We start from the raw sequence: 18847 nt of genomic DNA on the forward strand, positions 1-18847 counted from the left end.
CTGTGACTTATGAATTTCACGTGGCTGATTTTTTTAAAGGTGTGTATAGAATACTTTTTAATAATATTTGTTCTCAGTTCTTCCACCCCATTTGTAGCGGGTTCGCTTGACCCTTTGCTAACAGGTTTGTTAGTATTATATGTATTGAGTGTGTCGCTTTGAATGCTTAGCCTGTTTTTGATCCGATGAAGAATTGTTACTATTAGTTTTCAATTATATAGTATACGTGTTTTTTTTAGGTTTTTTTATTTGTATAATATATTTTCTTACGTGTCCCGCCTTCACGCCAACACGCCTTCACCCCCCCCAACAAAAAAAAAAAATCTTTATGACAATTAGGATTTTACTCAATTCATATGATGTATCTCATAGGTATAATTTTAACCTATAAAGAAACATCCCCTCTATTCCATTCTTCCTTTTCACGTACCAAAGTTAGAGAACCACTGTTTTAAAGAATTATAATATATTTTTTTCATTCATTCATAGAGTTTTTGTAACTTCTTAAAATATTCATTACATGATGGTTTTATTAATTAAATCGTCTCTTTTATACTTTTATGACTACTGTTCTAATAGTAAAATTAACCTTAAGGAGATAAAAGAAGGATATAGAATATTCCCTGATTTAATCCATTAATGTACTTTATATTATACTAGCAAAGGATTAACCGGCGATACTCGAGTAAAGGAAGGAGATAGAAATTTCATTAAAAATGATCATATTAATTGAGAAAATTACAAAAATATTCAGAAAAACTTTTATATACTAATAAATATAATTTGAATGTTTCGTTGTTGTCGAAAAAGATCCTTGTAATTCTTGATAAAGTTGAAATAACATAGCAACATAAATGCATTTAAAAAATTGTCGAGATGAAAAGTATATTTTTTATTACTTCAAAAAAATCTCAAATCGAAATTCGCAAAGAAAATTGCAAAAAACTTTTTTTGCACTAATTTTGAAAAAAATATAATTAATAGCATTTATTGGAATTGTCAAAGAAACACAAGCCTACCAATATTTTTTGTACTTGCAAAAACAAAAAGGTTATGCAGAATAACCAATTTCAACAAACTTTATTCTTATTACTCATACCATATTCCATTGGAAGTTCATTTTTTTCACCTGAAATTGCAATTTTCATCGATTTCTTTTTTAGCCCATAAATGTTTTGATTTTGAATTAATTTAGGAGATGTAGTAATTCGTATAGTTTTTATCGAAACGCCAATCATTTATTGATAAATAGATCAACCTCCTATAACGTCTCCTTGGGCTGCAAAAAACGTGTTTTGGGTATAGAATAACTTATATAATCTCCACAAACACCCCCATCGTAGCCTGTTCCAGATCAAAAGGGGGACCCATGCAAAATTTCAGCTTCATAGGTTCAATGTGTGGGAATGTATAAAAGGCATTTAAACACACACACACAATCCCTATTTTGTATATATACAGAAGATGTAAAATTAGGCCGGTTCGTTTTTCATTTTTTTTTTTTCGAATTTTGGTTATAGCTAGTGTGGAGAAGTTGTGATATGGTGAGAAATTACACATGCAAAATTTCATTGTCTTACGATGTTATACTTAGCTGGCACATCTCGATCAAATTATGAAAAAAGACAAGCACTCTTTACTTATTAATTATTGATACTAAAAGATATTAATAAATTCTATATAACAACTTTGATAAAAAACATTTCTAGCAATAAAAAGTGTAAAAATTTTTTTTCCTAAAACTGTCCTGTTAAAAAAACTTGATAATTTGCTTATAGCGCAAATTCTTTTTTTATATATTCACATAGGAATTATTAAAATTGTTTCATGTATGGTGTCGTTGAAAAACGAAATTTTGTGTGGGTAGTTTTCTTATCATATCACAGCATTTCCGGAACAATTGTAATCGAAATTCGAATAAAGTTGAAAAACAAACTGCTCTACTGTACATACAATATATACCATTGACATGCCAAAACAACAATATGATAAAAACATTTTTGAAAAAGTGTATTTATTTTAATTTTATTTGGGAACTGCATGCCTTCAATTATAGTAAGAAAAACCATTATAGTTATTTTAACAATATGTACAATAGAATTGTTATTAAAATGTTGTTGTTTTTTTTAAATTTTTTTGGTGGGGACATAATCCAAAAATAATCACTTCCGTAAGAAAAAATATAGAAATATAAAGTTTAAACCATATTGATTAATGTTTAAGGTTGTAAATTTGACAATTTTATGAAAAAATAGAACTTTTACCTATAAAATAATTGAAATAAGTCAAATTAACGAAATTTATTCTTTGTAGTTATATTTGAGGGGCATTCACAGGGGGTGGGCTGGAGGAGCTGTATCCCTCACCCCCACCCCCACCCCCACCCATATATAAGGAATTTTTCCATTTACTAAAAAACGTAATATTTGATTTTTTTTTTTTCAAAAAAATTAATTTTCGGTGAACAGCAATGGATATTTTAATTTTTTCGCTAAAAAATTAATTTTTTGTGAGCAGCTAGGGATTTTTGGAATTTTTTTTAAGAAAATTTAATTTTTGAGCATAGTAATGGATTTTTGAATGTAACTTTTGTGTGAGTAGCTGAGATTTAAAAAGAAAAAATTTTCGAAAAATTTCATATTTCCTAATTTTAATTAAAAATTTAATATAGGAAAATGTAACTTTTCGAGTTTTTTTCTGAATTTTTTTTTGAATTTTTGGATTAAAAAAAAACAAAGCAACCCCCCTCCCCTCCCAATATAATCCTGTGGACGTCACTGTATTTAGAATGTAAGACTGCAGTCTCGTCCAGTTCCATCCTAAGCCTCATAAAGTTTGGTCCTTGAAGACATCACCGAACTTTATTTCTTTCTTTTTTAATTATTTCTACTCGGAAGGACCGGTCCCAAGACTGTACCGAATAGATAATGAATAACACAACACAAGTTATATTAGATGAACGAACAATCTGTCAAAAATGTTAATATAGTTTTCTTCACAACTGAGTACTTCTTGTAAAGGAATAACAAAAAAAATATCCTTGTACCGCGTATAGCACACATTTTTTTGCCCACTCTGTTTAACATAAGATATCTACTCTTTTACAAAAAGGTTTTTATAAAGTTAAAAAGTGTTATACTTCCCAAAGATATATTCCATTATTTTACTGGAAATACTGAATGAGCCGTATGGTTCAAACATTATACTTTGTCATTTTTTTTTTTCAAATATGGCATTTTTGGAAAATTTCTCCTCCTCCCCCTCCCAAAATTTAAGAGCCACTCTAATGGCTCATATACATACACATCGTTATCCTTTCTTTGTAGGAATATATTTATGAATTGCATCAAATCAATTGCATTCCCCCTTAAAATTGAGGAGAATGAATGAATGCCCTAAATATAGGTATATATGTTATACTCGTATAAATACAATACGTATGTATATATTTATTAGGTATGTATATATATTTCTATAGACGAAGAATTAAAGATGTCAATGCTGATATTTATACAACTATGTATATAGCTAAGGATTCCCCTGAGAAATGAGTTTTTGCATTCATTTCTTATTGTGTAGAGAACACAGCAGCTATTTACACATACAATTCATTTACATAAGACTGTGTTAAAATTGCAGTCATTGTCGAATATGGAAAGCTTTTAATGAAGTTTGAATTCTAATAATTGATCAACAAATATAGGAAATAGGAATACTTTTACCATTTTCCAATAAAAATAGCAACAACACTTGTACAACCAACTTGTCCGATTTTATGGGCATTTTTAGGGTATATACAACAAAGTGAGTACCCAAAACACGCAGTAGAGTTTTATAAAGGTTTTATCTCTATTATTTTTATTTAAAAAGTTTCATTACGCAAAGAAGCCGAGAAGAACCTAAACTTCTGCAGCAAAAATATGGCTGACTTCTGGGCTGATCTACTCCCACGGATATTATATTTTAGAGTGTCTTGGAGAAAAACGTATGCCGCACCTCTCATCCAAATTTGGACTCGCTCCGACCTGTAATCATGACAATCTGGTACGCGATTGACACAGCCTTCATCAACTAATCTGGCAATCTGTTCGCAGGCATATCGAGGCTAATATTATTTGTGAATGGTAACATATTGAATAAAAAATTTAGCTAAATATAGCATTTTAACCTATCAAAAGTTGATATTTAGTAAGATTGTTATTCAGTAGTAAAGAAAATTTTTAGTAAATTTTGAACTTATAAAGCATAGAAAAATTAAGAACGTAAACAAACAATTTATTTGTTTATTTTTATTTATTTATTTTGTTGGTTTCGGCTAGTGGCTAAAAAAACATCCTAATATTGTCGACTCATGACAAAATATAATAAAACATTATGATAAAATATAATAAAACAATATCATAAAATCTATTGAAATAATATGATAAAATGAAATGATATAATGAGGTGTGGAATTAAAGTAGATGTGCACTATTTTTTAAAAGTCTCTTAAACCCGCAACCGTGAAGACGTTCATCTCACCTCTTTGGGAAGGCTGTTCCATATCCGTATAGTTCGATTAAAAAAAAGCTATGTTGAGGTAATTATTATTTGCCAATGGCTGAACTAAGTAAAAATCGGAAGACAACCTAGTGTTGTACACCTTACTACATACTTTGGGCTTGATATTACAGTGAGTCAGTCCATTAATAACTTTAAACATCATAACCACATCCTGAAGTTTCCTCCTCCTTTCAAGCGACAACAGCCCGACTACATGTAAACCAACCTCATAAGATATATCGCGCCATACTACCTCTATAAAGTGTTTCTGTACATTTTCAAGAGCTCTGATTTCCTTTCTATACATTGGATTCCACAACTGAGAAGCGTAGTTTAAAATAGGCATAAGATATGCTTTTGAATTTGAGTTTAATTTGTATTTATGGTGAATAATTATTTAATTAGGCAGTTTTGTTATGAAACGACAACTATTTGGTTTGAGTAAAAGCTTTTCTTTAACAATGAATTTTAATAATTAGTCAATACCAGAAATATATCAATATGTTTCAAGAACGCGGAAATGGCATCTTCGTATCTCCCAATGCTACAAATTTTAACCACAATGCGATTTGTCAGTATCAACATCTTAGAAATATTATTCTTCTACATTGTCTTAATTGACAAAATAATGAAGTCATGCTGTTGTCCATATCAAGTTCCATTTTGACTCAAATTCTGAAACAGTCTAATGTACATATTTCAAGCATTTGCAAAGTGCAAGTGGAAAGAAAATTCAGAAGCTGTTATTTTATTTTACATTAAACTAAAGGAAAGGAGGGGGACGAATAAAATAATGTAACTCTGGGGACTGTGTTGCTTTTTTCATAATTATTATAGGTATATTTATCGAAGCATGCATTAACTAAATTGATAAAGGAGAGTATGATAGGTAGGAATGAGTAAAACAAAATGGGATTAAACACAGCAGGACATTCACTTTTTTATATCTATTGAATGAAGTATTTTACTTACAGTATTGATTTAAAAAAATGTTATGCTAGCTCACACACAAAATGGCGTTTTTTACATATAACTAAACTTGTAGGAGTTATATACAGACGTAATTTTTTTTTAATATTTTTAAAGCAATGTGCAACTTTGGTACTTATATAAACTATAGTGAATGGTACTTTAGCAATAAAACTAATTGTAATATCGAAAATTTTATCAACCAACTTGCCCATCGATATGTTTAGTAATGAAATAGCTCTGAGATTCACTGAGATAATAGAGATTGACTTCAATTACACATATATTACAAAATACTTAATCGATTTACATCATTTGGTCTCTGTTTAATCATATAAGCTAAAGCTTGAATTTCAGTAGAAAATTCATGAACATAAAAAAATTCCTTTAAAGTTTCATTACCAACCACACGACAGCTGAATAAAAAATAAAAAAGGGATTTTATCCAATGCCTCTTAGTCAAAAAATGTCGGAGCAAAAAAAAAAAAAAAAAGAACCAACACGTATGTGATCTTCTCTGCACCTATGACGGTGCTGAGAAGTCTGCAAAGACTTTTGACATCACTATTCGGACTTCCTAAATCATCAAGAAGTCCTTTACAGCCGTCCCATATAATCAGAAGTCATGGTCTCATGGGTCCAACTTCCATAAAGAACGGAAACTACTGAAGCAACCCTTATAGATGTATTTATAGAAAATTGAAGAATATCAATTGTAACACAAGTTAATTAGTCTCTCTCTCCCCTATGTAAAAAGTGCACTCATATTGTATAAATAGATGGTTTCATAGCTCTGCTTCTAACAGGGTGTTGCTAACCGTTTAAATTTGAATATATGAAATCAGTGCTTGATTTCCTTTGAAATATTTTACATATATTTTATTTATCAAAATAACTCATGAAATGAAATTAATTATAATAAAAACTCATTTATTTTATTTTATATATACATAATGTTATTCCAATAAACATCATTTAAAAAAAATCTAAATGTAAATTTATTAAAGACCATATAATTAATAGCATATTTTAAGCCAATTATGTACATTTATACACGAGTAATAATTAAATAAAATTGTTCTTCAATTATTTTTTGATAATTTATGACCATAGTCATAATGATGTAAAAATACTTTATATTCATGGATTTATAACTTTGCCTTGGTATTAATTAATTAATTTACACATACAGGACTAACGAGGATTACGATACATTTAGAAATTGAGTTTACGTTTGTGATATTGTTAAGTTATTGGTAGGTAATGTAATTATACCAATCACAAAAAAAACAATAATGTACCACACTTAAGACCAAGAAGACGGGTGCAAGATCAATTTGGGACATTCTACATGAAGTGTAAATAGACTTATGATACTACATCGGTGAATTCATTAAATCTTGGCTTGCAGTTTAACTTTTTATACCAAAAAAAAACGTTTTTTAAAATGTTATCTTCATTCAATCTCTAAAAACATTTATTTTGCTTTAATCAGAAGCCTATTTGCTACAACCCTCAACTATAAATAGCTATTTCTTCAGTACATTTTGTTAAATTTTCATCAATGTGTTCAAAAAGCATAAAAATATTGATTAAATATATGTCATTTAATACTATGAAAACTCATTTGTAATTGTTAAATAATTAATATGACCTTTAATCTTAAAATGGACAGTGATGTCCTTTCTAAAATAACGCCATTTTTTTGTATTTTAATGACTACTTTCTCAACAAAAAAAAATATAGGTTGTCAAAGGAACTAAAAATTATGACCAAAAATGTATCCTTATACATCTTTTTCAAATCAACCATATGTCGATCACTGCCATAGAATGGTTATAAATTTATTTACAAGAATTCATTCTTGTATGCGAGCGCTTTTTTAGAACTTATTCTCGTAATTCAAAGTATGTTTGTATATATATGTGGGTTTTTTTTTTCGATTTTATTTGGAAAACTCTATATTACTAAAAGTGATGATTCTGAGAAAATTATTCAAAAATCGTTTGAAATAACTTTTTGTAAAATTCGACTTTATTTGAACTCAAATAATCATCAAAAATTCAAAACATTCAAGTAATTATTAGTCAAGCTTATATTACCAATTAAAAGAACAGTAAACTTTTTATTTTACAAATAAAATGATTAAAAATTGTTTTTATTAGTGTTCTTTTTAAGTTTTATTTCATTTAAGTATTAATGCAATGATTATGCATTGAAAGATAAATTAAATTAAATTATGCTTAAACTCTGGGTTATATGCTATACCTCTGGGTTCTTGTCTAAAATTAGAGTTCCTGTAACCTAGCGGGGGGTTGTTTTATCCCCAATATGAATTCAAAAATTGAATTACAAATAACTACAGACACTCCTTTTTTATATAAAAAAAACCATTACATGTTATAGAGCAATTGTCAAATACTCGAAATTTTGTTCAATTTTTCAAACACTTGACAATAAACTCAAAAAATCGAACTCGACCGAATTCAATTTTTTTCCCTTGAATCCATCACTAAAGTGTATGCAAATTCGAACAAATGGATATTTTTTATACCGTTATAAAATAAAATCTCCTGCCGTGTAAATAAGTCATCAGAGTATACAGTAAAGTAGCTTAACTATATACAGAACCTCACATAATTATTATTTAATATTTTCATCACTGTATATCTAATGTTATGTATCTAATTGTTTACTAAAACAGACTTTATCAAAACCAAATGGATTATTTGATGAATTTTATTAACGAATTCAGTTTGCTTTTTTTATTATAAAGTGGCTTTTTATTGTCTTGTTGAGCCAGTATGTGGCTTAACATTTTTTTTCTTTTAAACAACTGCCATATATTTATATTGCAAACAGTTTAGATTAAAAGTATTTTTATAAAGTTACTAATGGTTTAATTGATACTTATTTGACACTTTTGTATTATTTTTCGATATTTGTGAGTAAATATGCATATTAGAGCAATGAATAGACCTTATTCACTTCTAGTTATGAAAAGGTGATAAGGTTTTTTTAATTATGAATTACTATAATTTAGAAGAGTAATAAAAAATTGTGAATGATAAAATTTTGTTTGAAGAAAATAAGAGTGAATTAAATAAGTTATTTTTTATCTGTCATGTTAAGAATTCTAGAAAAGTTGGTTGAAATAAGTTTTACTGATATTTTCTATATATATTACATATCGTGATCCTTCTCAATATTTGTACAACTTACATGTAGGAAATACAGAGCTGGTAAGTAATTTCTCTCTAGGGGTCTCCTGGCTTTTACGTGAATAGGCTTACGTGAATGTTATGTTTATTGAACAAAAAGTATACATATATATATTTATATAGGTCAAATAAACACTATATGTATTTATTTATGTAAAAAGCATTTCTACATCACATAATAAACCGAAAGCGATGCTTTTGTTATTGATATAGTTTGTAATAAAATGGACGAATTTCTAAGAAAAAATCTTAATGATAGTTTTTCATTTAATGGCTTTAACATTAAAAAAATCCTGTTTTGTTATAACAACAGGCGTATGTATAAAATGTGGTTGTTTATTACTTCTGACTGATGACGTCAATTGAAAAATGTCAATAATGTATATATAAATACCTTCATAATATATCATTGATGATACTACGAATATTTCTCAACATAGAAAAATTTAATAATTAAAAAACTTTCCTTTAGTACATACTTGTACAAAATTAAAAACTACAACTTTAAAATCTCAATAAATTACGCAATGGAATATGAAATTAAAATAAATGTAAATTTTTCGTATTCTTTGTTTAATAATAACTTCATTAGCATTACGTAATTCCTGTAAATATATATCTAAAATCTTGTTAATTTTCTTAATTCAAATACAATAACGATAAAATATGTACATTATCAGTTATTTACAACAAGTTATTTCAGACGATGGGTTAATTAATTTACCGCCCACATATTATTGTGTATTTTTCATTTTTACACGGAACATTTATTAAGTAAATTTGTTTATCTCTCGCCTGGAGTACTTTACTTTATATGATATGAAAAAGAAAACTATAAATTATTTACTGGGGTTCTGCATTGCTCAAGAGTCTCGTTCAAATCGTGAGTGTTTTGGAAATTAAAATTATGATTTCCAGGAAAAGGAAAATATATCGTGAAGGATAAGATCTACCAATTAAGTTTCAATAGAAAATGCTTTTGTGATTCTTAAAGTTGCTCAAAGTTATTATTTAATCACTTCCATTCTTGTTTCACGGTTTTATTCCATTTTGAAATTAGGTGGTAAAAAAATTAATCTCTTGCCATTTGAGTTAGCATTCATCGGAATATTTTGTTTTCATAGGAAGCATCTTACTGTTAAGAAAATTTTAGAGACAGTTTCCAAGATATTCCATTTCTTAAGCAAGAGAATGGAATAGAAATGAAAAAAAGTATATAAATCTGACGTTTTCGGATATCATTTCTAAATATAACAAGGGTATTGAAAGAGTGTATCTCTTGTATACAATGGCAACTGTATGTAGAGGGGAAATTAGATGAAGGAAGAAGTGGTGCCCTATATTTAGCAAGTCAGTAGTGCTTCTGCTATCTAAACCTGGTGACTCATGAAGGCTAGAACAAATGTGTATATGTTTTATTTATAATTTATCCATCTTATTGAATGGGCTTATATCTATTTTTTAGAAACAAAGCAAGCAAGAGTTGGAGAGGCGACAATGGTATTTTCTTTATTAGGTCTACAGCTCGGTTAAGACGTTGCAACGGTCCAATGTGTAAGAGAAAGACAAAATTTGGTTGATTAAGATGCAATATTGACCAATATTAAAATTGTTTCTATAATTATCTGAAATAATATAAATTATACTAGTATTTAAAATATTTTTTCTTGAAATTTTGTAAATGTAAATACATAATTAAAATATCAATTTGGAAATATTTATTTATTTCTTAAAGATTGAATCCAATAATTTAATAACAAATTTGTATCTATACTAAATAATTTTTCTTACACCCAAATTCTACTGGTACTGGCGATAGGTCAATTAATTAACCGGCTACTATCGGCTTCCCAGAGATCTTTTGAGATTTTTTAATAAATATAATTATCATATTTGAATCACATAACTTTATCCTAGAATTGTTTGTAACTGCCCTAAATTATCCCCTGTAATGGGTTAACTCAATACCTTGAAAGTGTTAACGTAAGACTTTAATAAGTCTATGTTGGATCGACAAAAGTTCAATATACGGATCATACGATTTCTCCAATAAAAGATAAAAATCAGCGTATTTCATCAATCCAAGACTTTAACATATTGCCTTTTTCACGAGCAATTTTTATATATAATTTTAATAATTATTAATGTATTATTAATCGCAGATGTATAATTACATTTATTGAAAATATACTTTACTATCGAGCTGCATTAATTTTCTAAAAATGTAGTTTTTAATGGTACATATGTATGGCAGCAGATTCTATAAATTATTAAATGATTCTACGACGGTGCTTTTTAAGAGGAAATAGGTTTGAAAAATTCAGAATAAAATATGTTTGAAAATTTATTTGAAATTCATATTTACAAAACTAGATAACATATATTCTATAATTGCAGTTGTAAGTAAATTAAAAAATATAATCTGCGTGGAATAAAGACACTTAGTAACTCAGATATATTCTTTAAAAATTGATTTTTTAACGATTCATGAAACAAAAGTAGTTTAAATTGAAGCAAAAAAACCGGCCGTTATTCCTTTTAATATAGAGTTACGTTTTTGGTTGTTTTTTTTCAATTAGAATGCCAAATCTATTTAAATTTAAGTATATAATACATATATATATTATGGAAAATATATTTTATCCTGTTTTTGCTTAAAAATCACCGTGGTCCAGCAAATTGCCTTTATCATTTAGAAATGAAAGTAAATTGCGTAGGTATAAATTAGACAAAATATTAATGTTTTTAATAATATTTATATTATTATGGATATTTATTCAAATTTGTAATGGCACAGAAACGATGATATAATACGATGTTTTATACGTATTATGATGGATGTTAAGGCAAAATTTGGAAGCAAATTTGTCAACTATTGCAAATTAATTGTTATATTTGACATTAGTTTTTATATGTATTAGTATTGTGTGTAAATAAAACTATATATTTTTTAATAAATTTTTACCGTCTTCTCCCAATAAATTGTTTTATTTTTGTAAGTAGATTTTACTCAAATATTAGGAGACAATAAAATAATCAAATGGTATTTGATTTTTGGTGGTTTTAAATTCGCTTTATAAATACATATACTTTTTATAGAACCCATAGTTAAGAAGAACATACTAAAGTGGACGAATGTTCCAACTATGATATAAGGTTAAATGCATATATTAATTATTATAAATCAGTCCAATTGGAGTTAATTCAATGATTATTTCTTTCAATTGATGAAATTTACGTGTTTACATACATATGTGACAAATCAACAAAAAAGCCAGCTAGAATGAGTTATTTATCTTTTATTTGAAGATTTATTATTAATTTATAACAAAAACTATTCTAAATAATGCATTAAAAGTACAAGTAGAAAAAATGTATTACTACAATAGAAAAAATTAGAAATAAATTGATTTTATTTGAAAGTGTCCATATCAGGACGAAATTAAGTCTTATGTAGATAAAAAGGGAGCTAAACTGTAGTTATTATTATTGGTTCTCAAAAATAATCCCAAAATAGGAATACAAATCATATAAATGACCAAACTATGTTTTAAAACAATAAGTTGTATTCATATTTGAAATAATAAATATTTTTTGTTCTAGCTCTTTATTTTTTTTTTTTACCTTTACTTTAGAAATAAAATAATAATGTGAGAATTAGAATTATTTAAAGTTTTCTGTTGAAGATGCATTTGACGAAATATAACTAAATATAATAGTTTAAAATTTCTTCATTATATTAAGCTCTACAAAAATATAATATTCATATATTCAATTTAAAAACATTTGCATCAAAATCAATCAATATAAATATGCAACATTAAGAACAAATTTGGTTTTAAACTAAAAATTAGCTTGTTTCTTCTCACTCTTTTTAAAAAGTTTGAGTATTTTCTGCAAAGTCCAAAAATGTCCAAATGCGTTAGATGGAGGATAACTAACAATATTAGAGGCTCAGTCCCAAGAACCTTCCATCGTCGTAGGAATCTTCAATTCGAACGTTCCATACCTTGCAACCGCTTAAATTAAAATTGCACGAATATCATCTACAATTCAGGGTTCCCCTATAGTTATATTCTTTACTAGGTAACACTTAAAATTTAACAAAGCAATCTCTATCGATTTAGTTTTAGTAAGGTACGATATTTATTTTTTGACGACATAAAGACACATAATTATTGTTGTAATTATATCAACGTTGTTGTCCTACCAATCCATCAGGTAAATACTAATAAATAATTATAGATTGTTTTTATGTTAATTTACAAAGAATGATAATTTCCAGGACAAAATTCCTCACGAAACATACTGATAGTGTCCATTATTACATTTTATATATAAATATCTGTCACTGGCTCCATTTAAAAAAAAAAAAAAGAAGGAAAAAATGGAACCTTTTTCATCAAATAAATAAGAGGGTTTTCATTCCACTGATGAGATCATATTTCACTCCCAAAGCGTAAGCGTGTTATAAGTATGTTATTATTATATTTTTTATTTCTTATCTTGGATTATCTCATTTATTATGCATCTACTTCTGTTTTTGAATGGTAATTTGATAGGATGAAACATGTAGAAAGGGAGTGAGAAAACGAAGTGATAACACGAATCCAATCAAGGAGATGGAAGACAATCCAGCAAATTATATATCGTGTATGTATGTATGTACATATTATTTGTCAGTCTTTGATTGATGCTCACTCTTGAAATACTCATATATTTATAAAAAAATATAAGATTTTTTATCTTAATTTATATGATAATTTAGAAACAGGATTATACATAGTTAATTTATGAATAATGTTCCTATCTACAATCTGTACATTCTTATTTAATATGAATTTATGGGTAACATATAGGTGCTAGTGTTAAAACTCGATCTGAAAGAGATATTTTTCTGTCGGCCTATAATGTCCTAAAGATCAACATTTTTTATAATTAAAATCGTTGTCTATTTCTGAAAATAATTATTTTTTCTGGAAATACGTCAAATCGAAGCACCTCTAAAATTAAATTGGTATTTTCCAAAAATACGTTGTTTCTGTACTTTTTCAATCAATAAATACGTTTTCAACATTGGAAAGTCGTTAGTAAGAAATTAGGATTTGGTTCTGTTTAATGATCAAGTTATTATTTATTTGCAATTGTATTTAGGAAGTTTTGTATTCGAAAAAATTGTCAAGGTGTTTAAGTCGAAGATTAAAAAGCGTATGCGGCAAATATATTTCGATCTCACTTTATGGATTGTTTTTCTCAATTAATTATTTATACGATTTATGTACAAATGGAGCACTTTAAAATTTATACGACGTCACTATTTCAATGTTCACAATTTGGAAGGACATATGATGTAATCTAAATTTTACTCGCGGCATTTTTTGGTACGGATTAGGATCAAACTTTTCTATTCGAGCGATCCAGACCAAACTTCCCTAAAAGACTAAATTAGATCGATCCAATAAAAATTATAGCGGTTTACCACCGGTCTAGGATTTTCAAACCGAAGTCTAACACTAATAGGTACATTTATTCATCAGAAGGAGAAGCACTTCAAATATTCATATTGTACCTTTATTATTCAAGTTACTTTTATTGTACAGCAGCTAAACATAAATAGTATTGTACATTAGAGTACGAAATGGTTTCATATTCATCTACAACACGTATTTGCTAATTTTATAAATAAAAAAGGCAAACTGGAAATCAAAATTGTGTGTATGAACATTGTACAATCGTGGGTTGAATCAAGCAAGAGATTTGTAGGAAACTTCTTTATATTTACATCAAGATTTAAACTTCATGATAAGAGGTCTCTAACATTATGACTGTAGGTTTTTGATAGTAAATTTTTGAAACACAGTGATTTTCTTTAGCTATTCCGACTGAGTGTATTTCTAAATGTTGTTAAATTACGAAAAATTGAGACAAGTATATATATGTATATATACCAGTAGTTGCATAAATACACCGACTAATTATTAAACGTTTATATCTCGAGGTTTCATGACCGGAAATAAAAAATTTCAGCACAAGTAAATCTTTTGGCTTTGTTTTTGTTTTTCGTACTCGCATCAAACAAAGTCGTTTACGATGAATGACGAGGCCAAACGTCATATGGTTGAAACTCTCCTCCGCGCCGGTAGGTCTGTCAAAGAGATAATCAATGACACTTGACTGTCCAGGACTACTGTGTTCAAGGTCCAGAAGCATGTTAAGGAGGGAAAAGATCTTAAATACCTGCTCATACCTCTGGAATGACTCAGGATTAGCTCGCTGCCAACATGCCATTTTGGAACAAAAATATTTGGCCACCTCAATCACCTGATTTGAATTCCCTTGACTACAGTGTGTGGTGGCAAATTGAGAAGAAGGCCTGTGCTACCTGCCACCGGAATTTGGACTCATTGAAGGCCAGTGTCAATTAGCAATGGGCAACACATCATCAATGTGTGCAAGATTGACCGCGGCGCTTGGAGGGTGTCATATCAGCGTCATACGAATTTTATTACACATTTAATTATTTCCCACAAATAGTCCGCGTATTTATGCAACTACCGGTATATATATAAATTACACAAATCAATAAAATTTTACCTTTTCAAAAATCTTTTATTCAATTATACGATCATAATGATACTTTTATCATGATCTTTTTGTACAATTGGCCGAAAGCATTTTTGCCGAATGAAAAATTTGCGAAATGGACATTTTACCAAAGTTCCTTTTGGCCAAAAAAGAATATTTAATATATACGATTGTATGTTTTAATTGAATTAAAAATGATAGTATGATAAAATGGTATTGTTCATATGCTGTAAATGTGATTTATATTAAATGAATTTGTTTTCTTTTACAGAAAGGTATTTCATTTATAAATTATATACATTAATGATCATAAATTATACTTATTCGTCAATCCATGTGTATTTTTAAACATGAATAATCCATCATTTCGAATGACAATTAATTGATAACGTAGAAGTGATTAGCACTTCTCCCATTAGAAGTGATGTCATGTTTGTTTATTACTTAAAGTACTACTATGGTAAAGATTCTAAACCACATATAACCATGTTGCATTTATATATCGATCATTAATTAACATAATCAATTTAAGAAATATTTTTGTGTAAAATAATCCTAATTAATTTACTCATATGACATACGATTATAAGACATTTAAACAGTAATTATTTATCATACTGTCATTTTAAATTGGATTAAAATATATAATCATATACATATATAAACATATTAAATATAATTTTTTAGGCCAAACGTCCGTTCGGAAAATTGTTCTTTGCCAATTCTTGAATTATTTCGTATGAAATCTGGTTTCGATCATTTTATTTTTTCAAAAAATTTTGAAACCTACTTTTTGCTAAGAACAAACTAATTTTCATGGATTCCCCCATCATAAAAAGGGTAAAAATACTTTAAATATTCAGACTGAAATTTTTGGAAAACCAGATTTGATACGGAAAAACTAATTATATATTTGTGATTTGAATGAAAAGTGCTATGTGTATTAGAATTGAATATAAAACTGAAAAATTATTTTTTTATGTTCAAACTGAAATCAATGTAAAATATAGTACCTATTACTGATAATTGGTTATACCATAACGCTTTCCAACTGATGTTTGACTTGCATCACGCTTTTTAATAGTGGCGTCAAAGAGTTTATACTATAATTAATAATAATATTATATACTTTTCATCTACATACTGTAGAATATGTATGTTGTACCCAGCAGTCGGTACATTACATCAAATTGAAGATTATTGCTAGCCCAATTTTATAATGGTCTAAACTTGTATTTCTATTTCTCAATACAAATGTTTTTAGCTTTTTTTTTAATAGCCTATAACAAAAAATTGTTAAATTTGACCCTTACATACTTTTGGATAATTACAAATATCTCAGATATACAAATGTTTTTAATAACGTTTCTGAACTCATTCTCTCCTTTGTGATCCCAAACGGGATCACAAAAAAAAAATTAAAATGTCTTTCGAACCAAAATCTTAGATGAATATAAACAACAAGTAATTCAACTAATATATTTTCTTAACTATTTTTTTTTAGTTTCATTTTTATCTTAACATATGATAAATAATTTTTCTTTTAACATTCATCTGTTTCAAAATTGTCTTCAAGATGATGAAGTGTAATAAGTATGCTTTATTTCATTTATATATCATTTTTGTTGCATATTGGCTATTATGTATTTTCTTTTTTAAGATAGGTATTAGTTGATTAATTTAATTTTAAACTTTTGTCACAATAGGCTTCAATCTAAGTTTGGGATCGCTTTTAGAATAAATACAATCAATTTCTAAACTATAAGATAGGAAAAATATAAAAATACAAAATGTACATGGCAAAATATTTTAAAAGCGCCTTCAATATAAATCCATAGAAAATATTACGAATTATGAAATGGAGAAAAATTCTGGTAAATCTTTTTTTACAATTCTTCATCATGTTATAAAATTTGTATTTTATAAATAGTTGATAACCCCATAATTTAACTAGAAAAAAATTAAACTGACTATATGTTATATGAAATAAGTATTGATTTTTGACATTTGCATTGTTTTTGGTCAAAATTGGTTCTAATGATACGCAAAAGCCGTATCATGGAACAATTTTTGCTGAATGACGTCATTTCATATATGAGCTACTGATGTCAGCATCAATCTACATTGTCTTTCATTGATCAATGCTTATTAGAATGATAAATACATTACCTATTTAGCTCTTAATTAAAAATGGTGGCAACGATTTATCATCGTGCATAAAAGATTCCTGAGTTTTTTTATGAAAACATACCTTAGACGTACTTTTTCATAAAACTTGAGATATTGATTCCTTGTAGGAGACGTTTTGAAAAAAAAATGTATCCACCAATTCTAAAAGTGTGAAAAGTATCATCTAAAAAAAGAAATAAAATATGCCGGAAAGAATCACGTTACACATAGTATGAAAAAACTAACACATCAAATTTGTAGAATCTACAGTTAGAATATGATATGGAGTCTATAAAATTTACATATTTTGTTGATTTTATTTGTATAACTTTCAAAATACACACTGTCAACTGAAATTAGGATTATGGCATTCCAATATAAAATTACATGTTTAAATTTAGAATTAAAAGCAATGTTCAGCTATTTTATATATACCTACATAAATATTAGAGTCGTGACTCGGTCCCTCAAGATCGATATTTTTTCTAGATCAGTTTGACTGATGTTTCGGTCCATACCAAAATTTAACTATCTTCAAATTGAAAACCAATTTTTTTTTGTCTCAATACATATACTGATTGTCTTCACTAACTGGATTTATGAGTTGTACAAAGATGATTTGTGCAACCCATTTAACCAAGTATGACGTAATTATGGCCATGTTTGCAATTTTGAAACACACATGATGTCATCTACAATCCATCTTATCTATACTTAATTTTAAGTGTGACCGATCCAAACCGATTTTTTATAAAGACCAGTCCACTCCGAACTTCTTTTAAGAACTAAATTAGTTCGGTTCACTAAAAATCATTACAACGTCTGACTGATCAAAGATTTTCAGACGGAAACCCAACACTGCTACGTACCTAGGTATTTGTTTATAAACGCCTACCTGTATTAATTAGCTTAATTATTATTACCCTTGATGATGAAAGCATTTATAATAATTGTTGTTTTCCTTAGTTATTAATACACTTCTTCTTTTTTTTTTAAAGGGTATTACTTTATAATGTATGTAGAGTTCCATTAAGTCATAATTGCCTTTTAAATCCTAACGATGAGCGGAAGTTTCATATTTCCTAAAGATACTTTCTTTTTGCTCTTAATAAGATATGAAATAGATTCAATTGGACACAAAAAGAGCTCAACTAGTTTGTTTGTTGTTAGTACAAAAGCTTCAAAATATTTGGGGCTTAATAAATATTCAAGGCTAAATGCTTTTAATGAAATAAAAATAAAACTTCATAAATAGTCATTTATTTTTTTGCAATTTAGAAAGGATGGATCATAGATCAATAAAAATCATTACATATTACTTTGGGGAAAAAGTAATTTTGTATTTCCCGCCTCTTTTTTTA

This window comes from Lepeophtheirus salmonis, chromosome 14, assembly GCF_016086655.4.
Source record: "Lepeophtheirus salmonis chromosome 14, UVic_Lsal_1.4, whole genome shotgun sequence".
NCBI classification, from domain to species: Eukaryota; Metazoa; Arthropoda; class Copepoda; order Siphonostomatoida; family Caligidae; genus Lepeophtheirus; species Lepeophtheirus salmonis.